The 18,184-nt window shown below is 42.3% G+C and overlaps 1 protein-coding gene and 1 pseudogene across 3 annotated transcripts in view; both read left to right on the forward strand.

Moving 5' to 3' along the window:
- The window catches only part of LOC120571101 (zinc finger protein 664-like), a 416,820-nt gene that overhangs the window by 318,050 nt on the left and 80,586 nt on the right, over positions 1–18,184 (forward strand). The gene's annotated exons all lie outside the window — the stretch shown is intronic.
- Positions 2,720–16,755, forward strand: LOC120571124 (annotated as a pseudogene).

Genomic DNA, 18,184 nt, shown 5'->3' on the forward strand with positions numbered 1-18,184 from the left:
TGAGCTTGTGTGATGTTTTATGACTGTGGGGGTTCTGCAGAGAGCTGAGGTCCTGTGAGTTGAAGGCAGCGTTGGCTCAGAGCGGCTGTGACCCAGATCCGACCCAGGTGAGTAGGTCAGCTTGTGTGAAAATGCCGTCGGGGGGGATTTCACGGTGTGAATCCAGATTTACTCCGTTTATCTCAGGATATTTTTACTCTGATTATCTCGCTGCAGTCGAGGATCATTTCTCTGCTTCACTGATAGAATGTCTCGACGCGAAGGGAACGAGCTTCTTGTTTCAAGGTTTTGTTTTTTATGGTATTATCTGTCGAAGGACAATGACGGGATCATCCCTATGTTCCCACATTTCTAAGATTTGTCTTAAAATTAGGCCCAATGTTCCCACATTTCTAAGATTTTTCTTAAAATTAGGGCCTATGTTCCCACAGCCCTATGTTCCCACAGCCCTATGTTCCCACAGCCCAATGTCCCACAGCCCTATGTTCCCACAGCCCTATGTTACCACAGCCCTATGTTACCACAGCCCTATGTTACCACAGCCCTATGGTCCCACATTTCTAAGATTTGTCTTAAAATTAGGCCCAATGTTCCCACATTTCTAAGATTTTTCTTAAAATTAGGGCCTATGTTCCCACAGCCCTATGTTACCACAGCCCTATGTTACCACAGCCCTATGTTACCACAGCCCTATGTTCCCACAGCCCTATGTTACCACAGCCCTATGTTACCACAGCCCTATGGTCCAACAGCCCTATGGTCCCACATTTCTAAGATTTGTCTTAAAATTAGGCCCTATGTTCCCACATTTCTAGGACATTTTCAAAAGTAGGTCTTGTGTTCCTACAATTCCCTTCAATTTAAGCCCAATCCTTTTCTTTAGGGTTAGGAGGATACAATCTGATATACATTTATGAAAAAGTAAATGTGGGAACATAGGGCCTAATTTTGAAAGAAATCTTAGAAATGTGGGACCAATGGGCTGCGGGAACATAGGCACTCTCCTGACATGACGTACTTTAAAATCTCTTCAAAGCCACCAGACCCCTTTTGACAAAAAGTCAAAAAGTTGGGGTTGTTACGTCGCAACAACCCCAACAATAGTTAAAACTGGGCTTTTTCCGAAGTTTGTTTTTGACTCTTTTTTGTTTTGAGTTTTAGTTGCCTTTCTCAAGGTTTTTTTAGACACTTTTTCCCAATGTTTTTGTCGCCCTTTTTTGACAATTTTTGTCGCCTTTTTTAACATTTGTCAACTTTTGACATTTTTGTCTCTTTTTTCCACAAGTGTTTTCAATGTTTTAGTCACGTTTTTTAAGATCCATGCAGACATGCCCCCCCCCACCCCCATATTTTAAACCCAAAGTTACACCCTTGCAACAGTGGCTTACGGGGAAAATTTGTTTTCCTGCTGTGTGGACATGGCTAGGTGGCTGTTAACAGTTTTCAACACACACACACACACACACACACACACACACACACACACACACACAGACAGACAGGCAGACAGACAGACAGACGGGCGGAGTTATTCAGCTCTTATGGAACAGCAAATGTAGGTGAGACTGATATAAGCTGCATATACTGAGGGTGAGATTATGAAACTATGTGTGTGTGTGTGTGTGTGTGTGTGTGTGTGTGTGTGTGTGTGTGTGTGTGTGTGTGTGTGTGTGTGACTATCAGGTGTTAATCCTCAGCTCTCCCAGTGTCCTGAACCTGACTCAAAACCAAAACATTATTTTCACATATTTCATTTTCAGAAACACGACTCAGAGTGAACTTGAAGATGGAAATCAAAGTGTTATTGTGTGACTATGTTATTGTGCGTCACACAACAACCCAAACTCACTAGCCAATGGAGGACTCCCATGTTCTGCGAGATAAGATGAGTGCAGTGCACTCCTGATCTCTGAGAAACATTAGAAATAAAAAGAGGAAACGTTCGTTTGTTTCTCTCCAGATAACAGAAATAAAAACGATAATTGCAGACATGGCCGGTCTTGGCTTTGCAAACTAATTGGCATCCGGTTAAATGTTAAATTAAAATAAATTTTTCCATAAAAAGACAATTGCAGGGGGAGTCCTTGACAACGGCTCGGGTTCAAGCTCGACCGGAGACCGTTATCTGCGTGCCATCCCCTGCCTCCTTCTCCCCCCTTTCCTCTCTCTTTGTAATATCTAATAACAACTTTAAAAAAGCCCAAAAAGTCATCTATAAACAAAGAGACATTGGCAAATACATTCACAAATGTATTATTTCACAGATATGTCTCTTTAATTGTAAACAGTTTAATACGGTATATACATTGTATTATACATTAGATCAAATTAGTGAAAGATTAGTGTGAAGAGTCCAAAAAACACACACAGACACATACACACGTCACACACACACACGTCTCACGCGCACACACACACACACACACACACACACACACACACACACACACACACACACACACACACACTCTCTCAGGCGTCAGTGAAGTTGAACTGCTGAGAGGTTTCCCTGAAGCAGCTTATTACAACTTTATGGGTCTCCCTGTAATTGATAATGACGCCGTGGCCTACATCTGTCACAGTCCAGATCAATACACATGATTATGGAAAAGAAGAAGGCAATCCCCTGTTCAGATTGGGTGAGTGCTGCGTGCTGATTGGCTGATCCCCTCGGGACTCCGCCCCCCCCCTCAGATTAGACTGATAAATATGTGTGCGGACACCTCCAGCCTCAGATCTGGACCCAGCTTTCCATCCAGGGTCAGAGGTCAAAGGAACTTTTTACATTGGACCTTGATCAGATAACTCTTTTTTTACCCACTGCAAGCCGAGAGTGTGAACGCACCACCGAAGCAGTTTTTTTTATTGCATTTCGTTGGATTGTTTTAAGCTGATCTGGGATCTGGTTCAGGATGGAGCTGACGGACTTCTGTCTGACAGACGACTATCACTTCATCAGGCCACAGCGGTGAGAAACTACCTCTGTATATCTGTGTTTATATACTGGCTGTCAGTCCCTCCAAAAAAACGCGATCGCAGGGTGTTGGGGGGGGGGGGGGGGGAATCACTTTGTTTTCTCTTTTTCATCAAACTGCAGTTTTTGCAAGTTCCCGCAATTTCAGCGCATAAAATTGCATAAATATCCCTCATATTCCATCGTATTTTTTAAGAAAACGTGCCGCATAATCATGGATTTTTGCCCCGCAACAATCACAAAATATTTTTCGCATTTTTCTGGAAGGACTGATTTATATAAGGGAGTTCATTGTGTAAATATGTCTGTTTTATTACTATTATTATTATTATTGTAACTAATTCAGTTTTTTCCATTTCTTATACTTTATGTATATTTGTTCTCCTATATGTCTACTTATGTGTATTTTTGTTATTCTGATGTGTGTAAAATTTTTTCTTTCGAGCTGCTGTTTAACAGGAATGTCCCCAGTGTGGGATTAATAAAGATGAAACATGCCCCCCACCCCCAATATTTAGAAGAGGTAGATATGTCCCCCTCCAAAAAGTATGATTGGTTTTAGGAGATTTTTGTTTGTCGCTTTTCACAAACTTTTTGTATTTGTTTTTTTCCAACCTTTATTTTTCAACGTTGGCCTTTTTTTGACGTTTTATTCTGCGTTTTTATGAAATAATGAAATTGTGGGAAAGAGAAGAGACAAAAAAACGTCAAAAGGTGAAAAATGTTTGGGAGAAGCAACAAAAAGTTTGTGAAAAACAAAAAAAGGCGACAAAAACGTTGAAAAATTTTGCAAAAATCCTTGAAAAGGATGGAAAAAATTGCAAAAAAAAATTGCAAAAAAGGGCGACAATCTACGCCTATGCTGCTACTTGTAACAGTACATCTCTGTAGTACTGAAAAGTTTTGAGAAATTAGAAAGTATTTTTTATATATATATATATATATATATATATATATACAACTTCATCGCATAGTAACTGGGTGAGCAGAAGATGCAGAACAGGGGGGTCAAACTCATCAGTTTCACTACGGGCCACATTGGAAATGAGAATCACATCCAGGGCCAGACATGTGGAGTTTATTAACATGCTTTTATTTAATCCAAAAATTCAAATATCTTTTGACCTTATGATTGCATGTCTCATATCGTCTTCTCACTTACAGTTGACAGTCGAAAAAATAAAGTCCGCAAAGAAGTTTTGGTAGCCGTCATAGAAAATGCGCCCCAAAAAAAGCAACAGAAACTGTAAAAAGTGGCAAAAACATCACAGAAAGCGCCAAAATCGTCAGATAAAGTGACAAAAACTTGGGTTGAAATTTTTTGTGAACCCAAATTGATATGCGGGCCGGATCGAAATCTATGAGGTGCCGGATTTGGCCCACGGGCCTTGAGTTTGACATGTGATGTAAAATATTGAATTAAAGGAGAGACACTACACTACTATTCTGCTTCCATAGCAGGTCTTCTGTCAGACTATTGGGGGGAAAAAATATTAAAATAATTATAATATAGAATTTTTGTTGACGCTTTTGACTTTTTCTTTTTTTATTTAAAACTGGGCTTTTTTCCGAAGTTTAATTTTGCCGCTTTTATTAATGTTTTTGTTGCATTGTTGACGCCTTTTTCAAGGGTTTTTTGGACAATCTTTTTAAGATCCATGTAGACATGTCCTGGGATCTTCTTAGATAGTTGGAGATCTCATAAAAGAATATATATTTATAATTATAATATAGAATGTTTTTCAGTGCTTTTGACGTTTTTTTTGGCGTTTTTCTTTTTTAATATTAATTTTCAATTTTTTTATTTTATCTTTTTTATTTTTTTACCTTTTGGGGCTGTTTGAATTTTTTTTTTATGCATTTGACATTTTTCGTCTTTTTTTCCACTTTTCGCCCAACTGAACCCCCTAAACGTTGAACCCTGAGATGTTTACCTGCTGATCTGTTTCATCTCGCTCTCTTCTTCCTCCTCAGCCTCTTGGACTCCTCCTCTTCCTCCTCTTCCTCTTCCTCCTCGTGCCCCCCTGATGTAGCTCAGTCTCCGGCCTCCTTCCTCCACTCCTTCCCCCCCCTCAGCCCCTCCCACCGGGCCTTTCTCCTCCCCAGCCCTGCCTCCTCTTCCTCCTCCTCTTCCTCCTCCTACAGCCCTCTCCGCAGCGCACCGGAGCCCGACTCCCCGACAGGATCTAGTTCCAGCGGCGGAAGTGTCCGAGGCTGTGCCGCGGTCTCGGAGGCTTCGGTGCGCTTTTCGGTCTCGCAGGCGGACTCGTACTCAGCGCAGGTGAAGAACTTTACAACTCTGAATCAAGACTTTATTTCTAAATTTCTTATATGCTCTTTTCAGCTTCAGCCTTTCTTTTCAATTCAATTAAATTCAATTTGATTTATAGTATCAAATCATAACAAGAGTTATCTCGAGACACATCAGGGCATGCCCTCATACTCTGCTTCTGACTGGCTAGTAGTCCTTAGTGTTTTCTCCTTAACTTCTTCTTAACTGCTCCCCGGCTTGAAAGCCCTGTGTTTTAGGAGCCAAACATCCCCCCCGACCTCCTTACTTGTTGTAGCTACATGTCCTTAAGAACAGCCTGAAATAAACAGATAAATAAATACTGCATGAGAACACCTGGTCAAAGCCCTTCTTCCATCCTGTACCGTGAAAAAAAAAAAATTATATGTCAGTGAACACACACCCTGGAGTTTATTCTGACTCGCCGTATCTCCTCTCTGCAGGTGGACTCCATCCTGAGGGGCGACTACCTGACACCCGTGGGTGCCGTGGGGCCGAAGAGGCTGTGCCTGGTGTGTGGGGACTTTGCCTCGGGGTATCACTACGGCGTGGCGTCCTGCGAGGCCTGCAAGGCTTTCTTCAAGAGGACCATCCAAGGTCAGAACCCCCAGCGTGTGTGTGTTGATCAAAAAAGGGAATTAAAGGGACCGTTGAAGCTGAAATGTCTTTAATGTCCCCAAGGGGCAATTTGGTTCACAACATGTAGCCAAGACATAAACATTAGCACAAAAAAGCACATAAAACCTAAAACAGTAAATAGATAAAAACATAAATACATGTACACTACACTTAAAAAGATGACAAATATATGCTGTGAAATGGGCAGGGATGGCTGATGACCTATAGTTCATTGAGAAACCCAACAGCTGATGGTACAAATGATCTCAGGTATCTGTTAGACCGCGCATGTTTTCGGAAAGGTATACCTCCTTCCTGATGGTAGGAGGCAAAACTCAGAGTGTAGTGGGTGAGTGGTGTTAGCCAAGATGGCCATTGCCCTCTTTGTGGCTCTGGCCTCATACACCGAGCTAATGCTGTTGATGTCAGTGCCAATTAACCATTAGTTTGTGTGTTTTGAAGCCTGGTTGTATGGGACGACTTTTACGTACATTTAACCCTCATGTCGTCCTCGGGTCCAATTTGACCCGTTTTCAAAATTTCTAAATCCCAGGATTTTACGAGTTGGGAGTGAGAACAGGTTGCATCGTCGTAACCGCCAGGCTACCGACGACTTCACTGAGCTACGTGAGGCGGAGGAAATCCACCATCTGACCCGTCCCTTTAACAGCCATAACTGATCAATACAGCAGCCGTCAGGGCATTGATTAGTGTGTGAAGCTGCGAGCTCACACATCAGCTGCAGGATTCAGGGCGGAGAAAACATGAACTCACACGATCCATCGATCGGTGGCTCACGCCTGATCAATGCAGCTTCTGATCTTAGTGCTGTAGTCGTGTCCTAAGGCTGATTCATGCTTCTGCCGTGGTAACGTACGTAGGTACGTGGAACACACACGCACGCACACATGCACACGTGCACGCACAAACACACACACACATACACGCACGCACACACAAACACACACACACACATACACGCACGCACAAACACACACACACACAAACACACACACAAATAAAAAACACACACATATAAAACACACGCACACACACACACACACACACACACACACACAGACATACACAAAACACACACAAAACACACATAGACGCAGACAGACAACACACACACACACATAAAACACACACAGACACATACATGCACGCACACACACACACATACACACGCGCACACACACACACAAATAAAAAACACACACACACATAAAACAAACACACACAAATAAAAAACGAACACACACACACAGACATACATACACGCACACAGACACAACACACACATAAAACACACACAGACACATATACGCACGCACACACACATACACACAAATAAAACACACACGCACACACACACGCACACACAAATAAAAAACACACACACACACATAAAACAAATACACACACACACACAAATAAAAAACACACACATGCACACATACACACAGACACATAAAACACACACACATACACGCACACAGACACATACACCCACACATAAAACACACACACACACGCACACAAATTAAAAACACACACACGCACACATACACCCACACACAAAACACACACACACACACACGCACACAAATAAAAAACACACACACACGCACACATACACTCACACATAAAACACACACACACATACACACACACACACAAATAAAAAACACACACATGCACCCATACACACACAGACATACACAAAGCACAAACACATGCACACACACATGCACACACACACACACACACACACACACACACAAATAAAAAACACACACACACACACATAAAACACACACAGACACAGAAACACACACACAGTATAAACTTCCGTCCTCTTAGATAAGCTGCGGTGGGAGCTCTGCGTGGCGTCTCCCTGCAGAACCATAAATCAGCCTTTAATGTTGTGATGTCATTGTTGTTGTGGTGTTGTCATGACGCTGTGGTTGTTGTTGTTGTTGTTGTTGTTGTGGTGGCGGTGGAAACTGGATCGTTGTCCTTTCCTCTTGTGTTAGCCTGTTAGGTGTCCCTTCTGACTGAGATGTTATTCTCCTGCAGGGACTACCGATGCTTATATGAGTTTAGAGCTAACTCTGCTACGGCTACGGAGCTGTGCATGCTCCCGGTCAAATAAAATAATATATGCAATGTAGCTTCCTGTTTGTGGTTACCTAGGCAACATCGAGTACAGCTGTCCGCTGAACAACGACTGTGAGATCACCAAGCGGAGGAGGAAAGCCTGTCAGGCCTGCCGCTTCCAGAAATGTCTCCAGGCTGGGATGATGAGGGAGGGTACGTCTGTCTGTCTGTCTGTCTCGCTGTCTACCTATCTGTGTCTCTGTCTGTCTGTCTGTCTGTCTGTCTGTCTGTCTGTCTGTCTGTGTCTCTGTCTGTCTGTCTGTCTGTCTGTGTCTCTGTCTGTCTGTGTCTCTGTCTGTCTGTCTGTCTATCTTGTATTAACATCAGGCTGTGATTGTGGCCCTCCTCTGTGTCTTGCAGGCGTCCGAATGGACCGAGTGAGAGGAGGACGGAAGAAGTACAAGAGGCGCTCGGAGGCGGGACTGAGTTCACACGGCCACGCTGTCGGCAGCAGTGAGTTCACGCGAGAAGACGTTCTGTCTGCTTCACATCGGAGTGCTCTTTTATTAATTACTGCCTGTCTTTTCAGGAAACAAGGTGATCTCCCATTTGCTGCTGACAGAGCCCGCCCCTCTGGAGGCCAATCAGGACGACTCGACGGATGACGGCAGCCTGCGGACCGTGCTGACCCTCTGTGACCTGCTGAACCGAGAGGTGCTGCTCCTGATTGGCTGGGCCAAACAGATCCCAGGTACACGCTCACGCACAAACATACACGACTTCTCCCGCTGCGCTGCACGCTGTAAAGGGAACTTTACCAGATGAAGTCTTTGCTTTTGGTCTCCACCAATCAGAAATATGGGGGGGGGTTTTTCACCAAATTACCCAAAAACAACATGGATGGTTCCCTACAACGCTCTTCGCTTGTACAATTAATGATTGAATTTTCAGTGTTTTATTCAATTTTATAGCATTTGAAAAAAGAACTGCCTTAACTTTGACATACACCAATCTCTGATTATCCATCAACATGCGATCCTCTAATATTAGTCAAAATAATTCATGAATTCTGCTTTCTTAATTGAAAAATTAGGTATAATTTCATAAGGTTTATTGGCCATGAATTCCAAAACTAAGTGTACAACTATAGTGGTTAGAAGTAGCTGGTAGTGGATAGTGAAAAAATGTCTCAAAAGTTGAAAAAAAACGACAAAAACATTTTTTTTTTTAAAACGTCAGAAAAAGATTATACAGAGCAGGGGCGTCACACTTCTCTTTACTACGTGGCCACACTGGAAAATAAGAATCACATCAAGGGAAAGACATGTAGAGTTTACATGTATATTTTCACGGTATTATTGCATGTCCCACATACTGTAGCTTTCTCACTAACAGTTTGGACCTCATAAAGCCCCCAAAAAGTCGGCAAAATAGTTCCTTAAAAATCTGAAAAAATCTGAATTGTCTAAAAAGCACAAAAAACTAATTGCCGTGCATTTACGTGTGTGTGTGTGTGTGTGTGTGTGTGTGTGTGTGTGTGTGTGTGTGTGTTTGTGTGCGTGCGTGTGTGTGTCCTAAACCAAACCTAAATTGATATGCGGGCCGGATCAAAATCTGCGAAGGGCCCGATTTGGCCCTCGGGCCTTATGTTTGACACATGTGCTGTAAAGAGATCTTTACGGGATGATGTCTTTTCTTCAAATTACCAAATATTTTCTTCAAATTGCGATATCTTTACTTTTAGGTTTTCTTGCAATTTTGTTTTTTTTTAAGTAAGTATTTACGAGATAATAGTTACGAGATTTGATCTTTTAATCACAGCGGTGGAGGTTTTTGTTGCTTTTTTCAACGTTTTTGTCTCTTTTTTTCAACATTTTGTCTGTTTTTTTGGAATTTTTCTTTTTCTCAGTCCATGCAGCCATGTCCCGGGACCTCCCTAGAAAGCCCCCCCAATGTTGTAATAAAATGTAACGATCCACCATATTCCCACCTGCTCTGCCCCGCCCCTCTCAGGATTCTCCGGCCTCTCATTGGTGGACCAGATGTCGCTGCTGCAGAGCGGTTGGATGGAGGCGCTGCTGGTGGGCGTGGCCTGGCGCTCCCAGGGCTCGGCCGGGGAGGAGCTGGTGTTCGCCGACAACCTGCGTCTGGACGCGGCTCAGTGTCGAGCCGCGGGATTGGCCGAGCTGTACGAGGCGCTGCGACACCTGGCGGCCAAATACCAGGCGATGGAGCTGAGCCCCGAGGAGGTGGTGACGCTGAAGGCCATGGCGCTCGCCAACTCTGGTACACATTCAAAATAATACGGGCGCCTGGTCCTAAAGGGTTGTACTTAGTGTCTTCATAAATCAGAGGTGTGTTTTGGGCGTAACATGCAATCAACCAATCAGAGATCATCTCCCATTCCCTTTAAAAGCCAGGCGCGTTTGGACCTTGGAGCATTGCTGTTATGATGGAGGATTTGCACCTTAATATTTTTATTTGTAATCTTCTGTATGTGTGTGTGCTGCTGTGTGTCCCTGTGTGTGTAACAAGCATAGTGTGTGCGCTGCTGTGCACGAGCCTAGGAGCATTTTACTAATGCTCTGTTAAAATAACAATGAAATGCTGCGTTATTGACTTTAGACCAGGTTTTTGTTGGTCGTTGCGTCAAGATAGCAATACTCCCAGAATGCACCTGAACACACCTCCCTGTAAGACAGAGGGGGGCAGGTGCATTTGCTATTTAAGTGACGTGGGCGCTGGGCAGTCTTAAGATAGCAAAGACACTTGAGTCGGGCTTTACACTGCAAGATAGGGCCCACATATATACCACTCTGAGTTGGGTCATTGCATAAGAAGTTATTTTACGTTGGATATTTTAAACACATTATGGCAATAATACTTACTTGTACTTTTACTGAAGTAGGATTTTGAATGCAGGACTTATTTTATATTGTGGTATTGTTCAAGCCACTCTAATGAACGGCTTCGTATGAAAACTTATGCACAACAATTTGAATGAAATCCTTCAACATTATGACCGGCAGGTCTCGTTACAGTTTAGCTGACAAAAAGTGAGCCTCATACAGCGAGGACAGTCAAGTTTAGACACCAAAATCACTACTTTTATGAAATAAAAATAAAAAATCTGTGATCATCCATAAACATATGTTTCTCTGACCTTAATTAGTCAAGATAATTCCTAATTTCTGCTCATTTTACTCAAAAATAACCAATAATTTCATGTATATGATGTTTATTCACCATCAATTCCATAAAGAAGTGTAAAACTAGTGGTAACAACTTATGAAGTTGGATAAAAAGATATAACATCAAATTGGGTGATCATTAAGAGGCTACTTTATAAACAGGTGAACCGAACCAGAGGATAACAAGTGCATGGTTGATGACGAGGGTTAATATTTTAAAAAAAGATTGTTGTTTGGATTAAAACAGTGGCCCGCTTAAGTAGTATTCCTGGGACATGAACACCTGTTTCCTGGGTGAAAGTCTTGTGTTTTCTCCTTAACTTCTTCCATGACATGAACTCTGCTCCCCCTCTTGAAAGCCCTGTGTTTTTTTCAAGCTCTTATACAGTAATAAATACGTGGAATACATACACATTACAGAGCTTTACTTTTAGTAACTATATGTACGAACGCTTCATGAGAACAGGCTGTATTGGTATTTCCAAAACAGTAACTTAGCTTCAATATAATCCTTCTAAAATATTCCTCAATTATATTTTTCTATTGCTGTATTGTGTGACCTTAATGCATCTAGTAGATTTGTTCTTAAGTGGCTCGTTTGACTGATTTAAAGCTGTGGAGTTTCTCACCGACGCTGCAGGGGGGGTGAACAGTTAATGCCCCTGACACAGAAACAGCAGCATAAAAGACTGATATTGATTTACAATTAAGAGAGAGGAGAAGTTTGAAGGGGGGGTCTGAGCGTATTGATCCCAGAAGAAGTGGTTATTGGTATTCATCAGAGGCTGGGAGCTGGAGCATCACAGTATTGATTAGCCCTACTAACGTTTTTGCAAAAGGAGGGGGGTGCTGGTTCATCTTTGGAGCTATGTTTGGTTGTCTAATTGAGTTATTCTGTATGCCCCAAATGGGAAAAAACTATTTTATACACAAACATAACAAATTTAAAACATTTTATATATTAGGAATTTCCTAAAACAGCTGTTGTTACTGTCACTGTAGTATTTTATCAAACAAGTTTTTTTTTCTTGCAAATTCATGACTATAGTTTTTTTTAAGTAAATGCACAGAAATTATTTTTTTCTTGGAACATTACCCCCCCCTGTATTTCTACCTACATTGGCCCTAAGACACTGTATCAACAATGTTTAAGTCTGTTAAAAACACCTCACAAATATATAGTTACATCAGTAATTTCCTAAAACAGCTGCTCACTGTACAGTAGTTTATATTAAGCAACCAGGAGCATTTGTTGGGGGACTATTTTCAGCAGCGGATTAATCCACATTTGGTGCTCTAGTGAGTATGTGTGTGTCAGCAGGACACTGTGTGTGTGTTTGTGTGTGTGTGTGTGTGTGGGATGCGTCAGAATAAACTAGCGTGTGTGTTTATAATGAAGGAACATGTCAGCCAGACACCCAGTGGGGCTCACTGATTGGTTGTTATGGCTCAGAGGAGGAAGAGATATGAACGTCTTGATATAGTAGGGTCAGTTGTTGATGCTATCAGCTGCTAACGACTGATCAATAACATCTGACTGGCTCTGTACGGTTCCTGTTGAAGCAGTGCATGATGGGACACTTGCAGCTGAAGTCTGGTCAGTCTCCCACTGTCTGAGCCTTGGATCAATAAAGTGTATTGATAGACTCGCTTCTGGATCCATAAACTGTTAACTGTGTTGTTGTGTGTGTGTGTGTGTGTGTGTGTGTATGTTTGTGTGTCTGTTTCTGTGTGTGCATGTCTGTGTGTGTGTGTGTGTGTGTGTGTGTGTGTGTGTGTGTGTGTGTGTGTGTGTGTGTGTGTGTGTGTGTGTGTGTGTGTGTGCGTCCGCAAGTGTGTGTGTGTGTGTGTGTGTGTGTGTGCGTGTGTGTATGTTTGTGTATGTGTCTTTGTGTGTGTGTGTGTGTGTGCATGTGCTTGTGTGCACGTGTGTGCACATGTGTGTCTGTGTGTGTATGTTTGTGTGTGTGTGTGTGTGTGTGTGTGTGTGTGTGTGTGTGGTAATACCCACAGGCTGACCTTGACCTTATTTGTATCTCCCACTTGACAGTCTCGCTGACCCCAACAATCAATAGTCTTTTATTTTGAAAATTGAGTCTGAGTGGTCTAGAGCAGATAAGGGGGGGGGGGAAGGGGGTGTTGGGACATGTATTATTTATATATATATATATATATATATATATATATATATATATGTGTGTGTCAGCCTATCAGTGAAAAACCCGCATTGATTATAGGCTTACTGGCTGATAGGTAAGATAGTTATTAAGGTAGCCATCCACAGATATAGTTCATCCTAAGCCGGGCCTGAAGTTAACTTTTTTGACCACCGGCCACTGTGGAAGTTTTACCAGCCAGTTTTTGTTTTGCCTAATAAAGGTGAAAAACAGGACTTGCTGTGTCTCTATGATCCCATCCTGTCCTATTCATAGAAGTCTATTACTGATAATACTGCATACGGAATTATTTTTTTTTGTATAGTTCTTTAAAAATAAAAAGGAAACTTGTTTTTGGGCGAATAATAATTATTACTATTAATTAATTACTCTGGCTGAGATTTCCTAGTAACCTTACCAAAAAAGCTCAGGATGCTGCAAATGTTTGTATAATATGAAAATGGCTGGTGGATTTAAGACAAAAAATAATAATTTATTGAATGAATCAAATATGATCTGTCACTTTCAGTGGCTTGTTGGTCTTTACATTGTTAGTTAATTTCCTATCCTGGCCTGGGAGACACACACACAGACAGACAGACAGACAATCACACACACACACACACACACACACACACACACACACACACACACAATCACACACGCTTAGATTTTATTTGTAATCTTCTGTATGTGTGTGTGCTGCTGTGTGTCCCTGTGTGTGTAACAAGCATAGTGTGTGCGCGCTGTGCACAAGCCTAGGCTCTGTTAAAATAACAATGAAATGCTGCGTTATTGACTTTAGACCAGGTTTTTGTTGGTCGTTGGCTCAAGATAGCAATACTCCCATAATGCACCTGAACACACCTCCCTGTAAGACCAACACGCCCATGGGTGTACCGATGGGGGCAGGTGCATTTGTTATTTAAACAACGTGGGCGCTGGGCGGTCTTAAGGTAGCAAAGACACTTGAGTCGGGCTTTGCACTGCACTGCGCCAGTTGCAAGATAGGACCCACAGTATATATACCACTCTGAGTTGGGTCATTGTATGAGAAGTTATTTTATGTTGGATATTTTAAACCCATTATGGCAATAATACTTACTTGTACTTTTACTGAAATAGGATTTTGAATGCAGGACTTATTTTATATTGTGGTATTGTTCAACCCACTCTTGTGTATCACACACAACCACACACGCTAGATTCAGGAAAAACCGCAGATGAGATGAACAGGATGACCTAAATTGAGGACAGCTATGTTATTGTAAGTGCTGTACATCCTGTACATCTCTTGGTCAGTGGTTGCACGTGGGACTGCTGGGATTGTCGCGTGTAATGAAAATGCGATAGGGGGCCCCGGCTGTCAATCAATGTCTTCCAGTGACGCGGGCCCCTGATTGGTCCGAGAAGCAACCGCGTCTGAATCACTCAACTCTCATTGGCTACCTGCCAATGTGGCAGGTAGATTGACAGTGTTACCCGGCAATTGCAAAATTCACCCACATTTGGCTGGTGGTCGGGTGTTAATTTCAGGCCCTGATCCTAAGCATTCACTGAGCCACATTCTTACTTTATTCACAATACCACTTGCGACATTACAATAATACAGCTGGGGGGGTACAAGTATTGGGTAGAGTGAATGGGTCCCCCAAAGAAGCTAGAAAAGCTTATAGGTGGGGGCCCATGATTCAATAAAAAGTAGTGGTACAAACTATAGAATACACAATTACCACAAATAATGATGACTAGTTGTATGCGAGAGGCGCACCAGTACATACATAACATTACATACACATACAATCATACATATACATCCCAGTAGTCCATGAAAAAAAAGTTTTATATTAGATGTAGGTTAATAAGAAATATTTTTTTAGTTGTCTTTTAAAGTTGGAGATAAAGGGCAACACCTTGAGGCCATCATCAATCCCGTTCCAAATCTGCGGCCCCCTACAGACAACACTCATACTGGCGCGCACATGGCTGTGACATTTTCCTGATATAAGTGGTTTGATTCTCGTTTGGTAGGTATGCTGGGGGCTGGAGATGGGAACAAGACTACTCAATCTAGAGTTCAGCCTGTTGACAATTTGGAACATAAGGCAGGCATTATGGTATTCATTTAGCTCAGTCAGTCTTAGTAACTCAAAACAGTGAAATAGAGGTTTGGTGGGGGAATTTATCTCTGACCAGGACAGAGCCCGTATGACTTTCTTTTGCAAAGATATAAGTTTTTTAAGATGGCTGGCGAAAGTGTTACACCATATCACATTGCAATAGTTAAGGTGCGGTTCAAAGAGAGTTTTATACAATGTGAGAAGGGCAGACAGAGGAAGAAAATGTCTGATCTTATAAAACAAGCCAACACATGTACTGTATGTTTAACAAAAAACATGTACAGTTGCTTTTCTGTTGTTCGACTAATCGATTAATCATTGCAGCTCTAAAAATACGCAAGTAAAATACTCGTACCTTGAATAAATGTACTGTCCTAACATCCTTTCCTCCGTGTCTGTCCGTCAGATGCCGAGCCGGTGGACTGTCCGGACTCGGTGCAGCGGTTCCAGGACTGGCTCCACGAGGCCCTGCAGGAGTACGAGTCATCCCGCAGAGAGCAGCACCGGGCGGGCCGGCTTCTGATGAGCCTCCCCCTGCTGCGGCAGGCGGCCGGCCGAGCCGTGCAGGCCTTCCTGCGACTGCACCGCCATCGCTCCATCCCGCTGCACAAACTGCTGCTGGAGATGCTGGACGCCAAGGCCTGAACACTCTGGCCATTTCAGACCATTTCAAATCGACGGGCCCAGGATCGGGCCACATGCCATTTTAAGGTTACCAAATATGTTAAGCACAAGTGTTACATACCACCAACCATAGGTGTAATTTACATTGCTACATTTTGGTTTGAAAAATGAAAATATTTCCCCCTGTGATTCTACCTGCTCTGGTGGTTCCTCCTCTCATTCCGCCATGCCAATGTTTTCTCCTCCTGATTGGGTCTTATCGGTCACCTCGTCTCGTTCTCTGAGACGTCCCCCTTGGTGCACAGAGATCGCTTTTGGCTCAAAACGTAGCAATGTAAATGTAGTCTTGAATAGGAACAGCTTTCTTGTTTAAGGTCAAAATAATGCAGCCTATAACAAGCTGGAGTTAACATTTAGCAAAGCTCTTCTTCAAACTTCACAACAAAAAAATAAAAGGTCAATATGGCTGGCAAAAGGCTGCCGGACGGCCCACCGACCATTTTGTATTCACAATGAAAACAAATAGATTCACACTTTGTAATTTGAATGTAAAAAAGAAAAAAAAAGCATCATAAATGAAGCTTGTTAATCACAAAAAGGATGATCTCTCAGGGTATATAAGCCCCAAATGTTTTTACATTTCAAAATGTACTTTTCAAAATAAAGAATTTAAAACAAAGACGAGTTTTGGGTCTTTGATGTTTATTTATTTATCTGATATCTTTATTGTTTGTTTATGAGACGTACACTGTTTTATTTTTCTGCTACTTTTTTTGCATTTTCTAGGATGCTCTGCCTCTGATTGGCTCATATTTGTTGCCTCTGGTTAGGTTTAGGCATGAGGAATGTCATTGGTTAAGGTTAGAACCAGGGTAAGCCAATCAAAGGCAGAGCAGTACGGGACATGCCGCAGGGTTAGGGAGGTTAGGTTTAGGGTTGGGTACCAAACCCGGTACTTTTGAAAATATGTTTATTTCGGATCAACATTGGGTTCAGACTGCATTTGTTAGAACTTACTTTTACCGGTACTGACCGAATCATGTCTGTACTACCGAGGCTTGGTTCACGTAAAGTCAAACGGTGCCAAATTTCGGTACCTGAGAGTACGCACAAGCTTATCTGTCCTCTCTGCATGTTGACAAAGACCAGAGGTCCGACACACATGCGCGTGCAGAGGTCAGACTGAGAAGTCACAGTGAGTCACGGCGATGCCGATAAAGCGGTTTCAAGTGTAGTTACAGTTTTTCAAAACTTCACGGAGACACCTTTCACCGTGATATGATATTAATAGAGAGCTGAAAGCAGTCGCGCCGCTGTTGACGTTACACTTCCTCTGACACGAACAGGCACAATGGTGGTTTCTCTGCCCTGGGGACTGACTGACAAATATATAATATACAAATACAAGAATAAAAGTAGAATAATTATTCAATTTAATAGGTTGTACGGAGGGACGGGTTAGGAGGAGAGGGGGAGGGGTTTTATTTTTGTTTGTGTTTAATTTCTGTCAGTGTAAAATATTCTAAATAAATAACAATGTTATAAGTAAATAGGTTTGGAATTATTTTTACAACTGAAATATATTTTTTTGCAATTACAGAGGGAAAGTACCAAAAAAAGTACCGTTTGGGTACTGGAAACGAATTCCAGGTACCAGTATCGGTAGTGGTATTGGTTCGGATGCGAAAGGTACCCAACCCTGGTTAGGTTAGGGGTGTTAGGGTTAGGGGGGTTAATGTTAGGGGTGTTAGGGTTAGGGGTGTTCAGGTTAGGGGTGTTAGGGTTAGAGGTGTTCAGGTTAGCATTAACACAAACAGCTCTTAGTGTTCAGGATTACCATCTACTCTAACAGACCATGTTGGAGTGGATTTCAAATCCATATTGAAGAAGTCAAATGTAGCTCTGCTGACAAAGTGAGACAGGACTGGAGGTTATTCGTATTACTGTTTAATATTTGACTAACATTGTGGAACAGAATGCAGCTTCTCTCTGCCCCTCCCTGCCTCTCTCTCACTGGTGTACTCCCTGCTCTTTGTGTCGCAGCAGTTTTTAATCTACGCACTAACAACAGGAGCTAACCATGCTAACCATGCTAACTATAATGGAGC

Source organism: Perca fluviatilis, chromosome 2 (genome assembly GCF_010015445.1).
Source record: "Perca fluviatilis chromosome 2, GENO_Pfluv_1.0, whole genome shotgun sequence".
In the NCBI taxonomy this organism is placed as follows: Eukaryota; Metazoa; Chordata; class Actinopteri; order Perciformes; family Percidae; genus Perca; species Perca fluviatilis.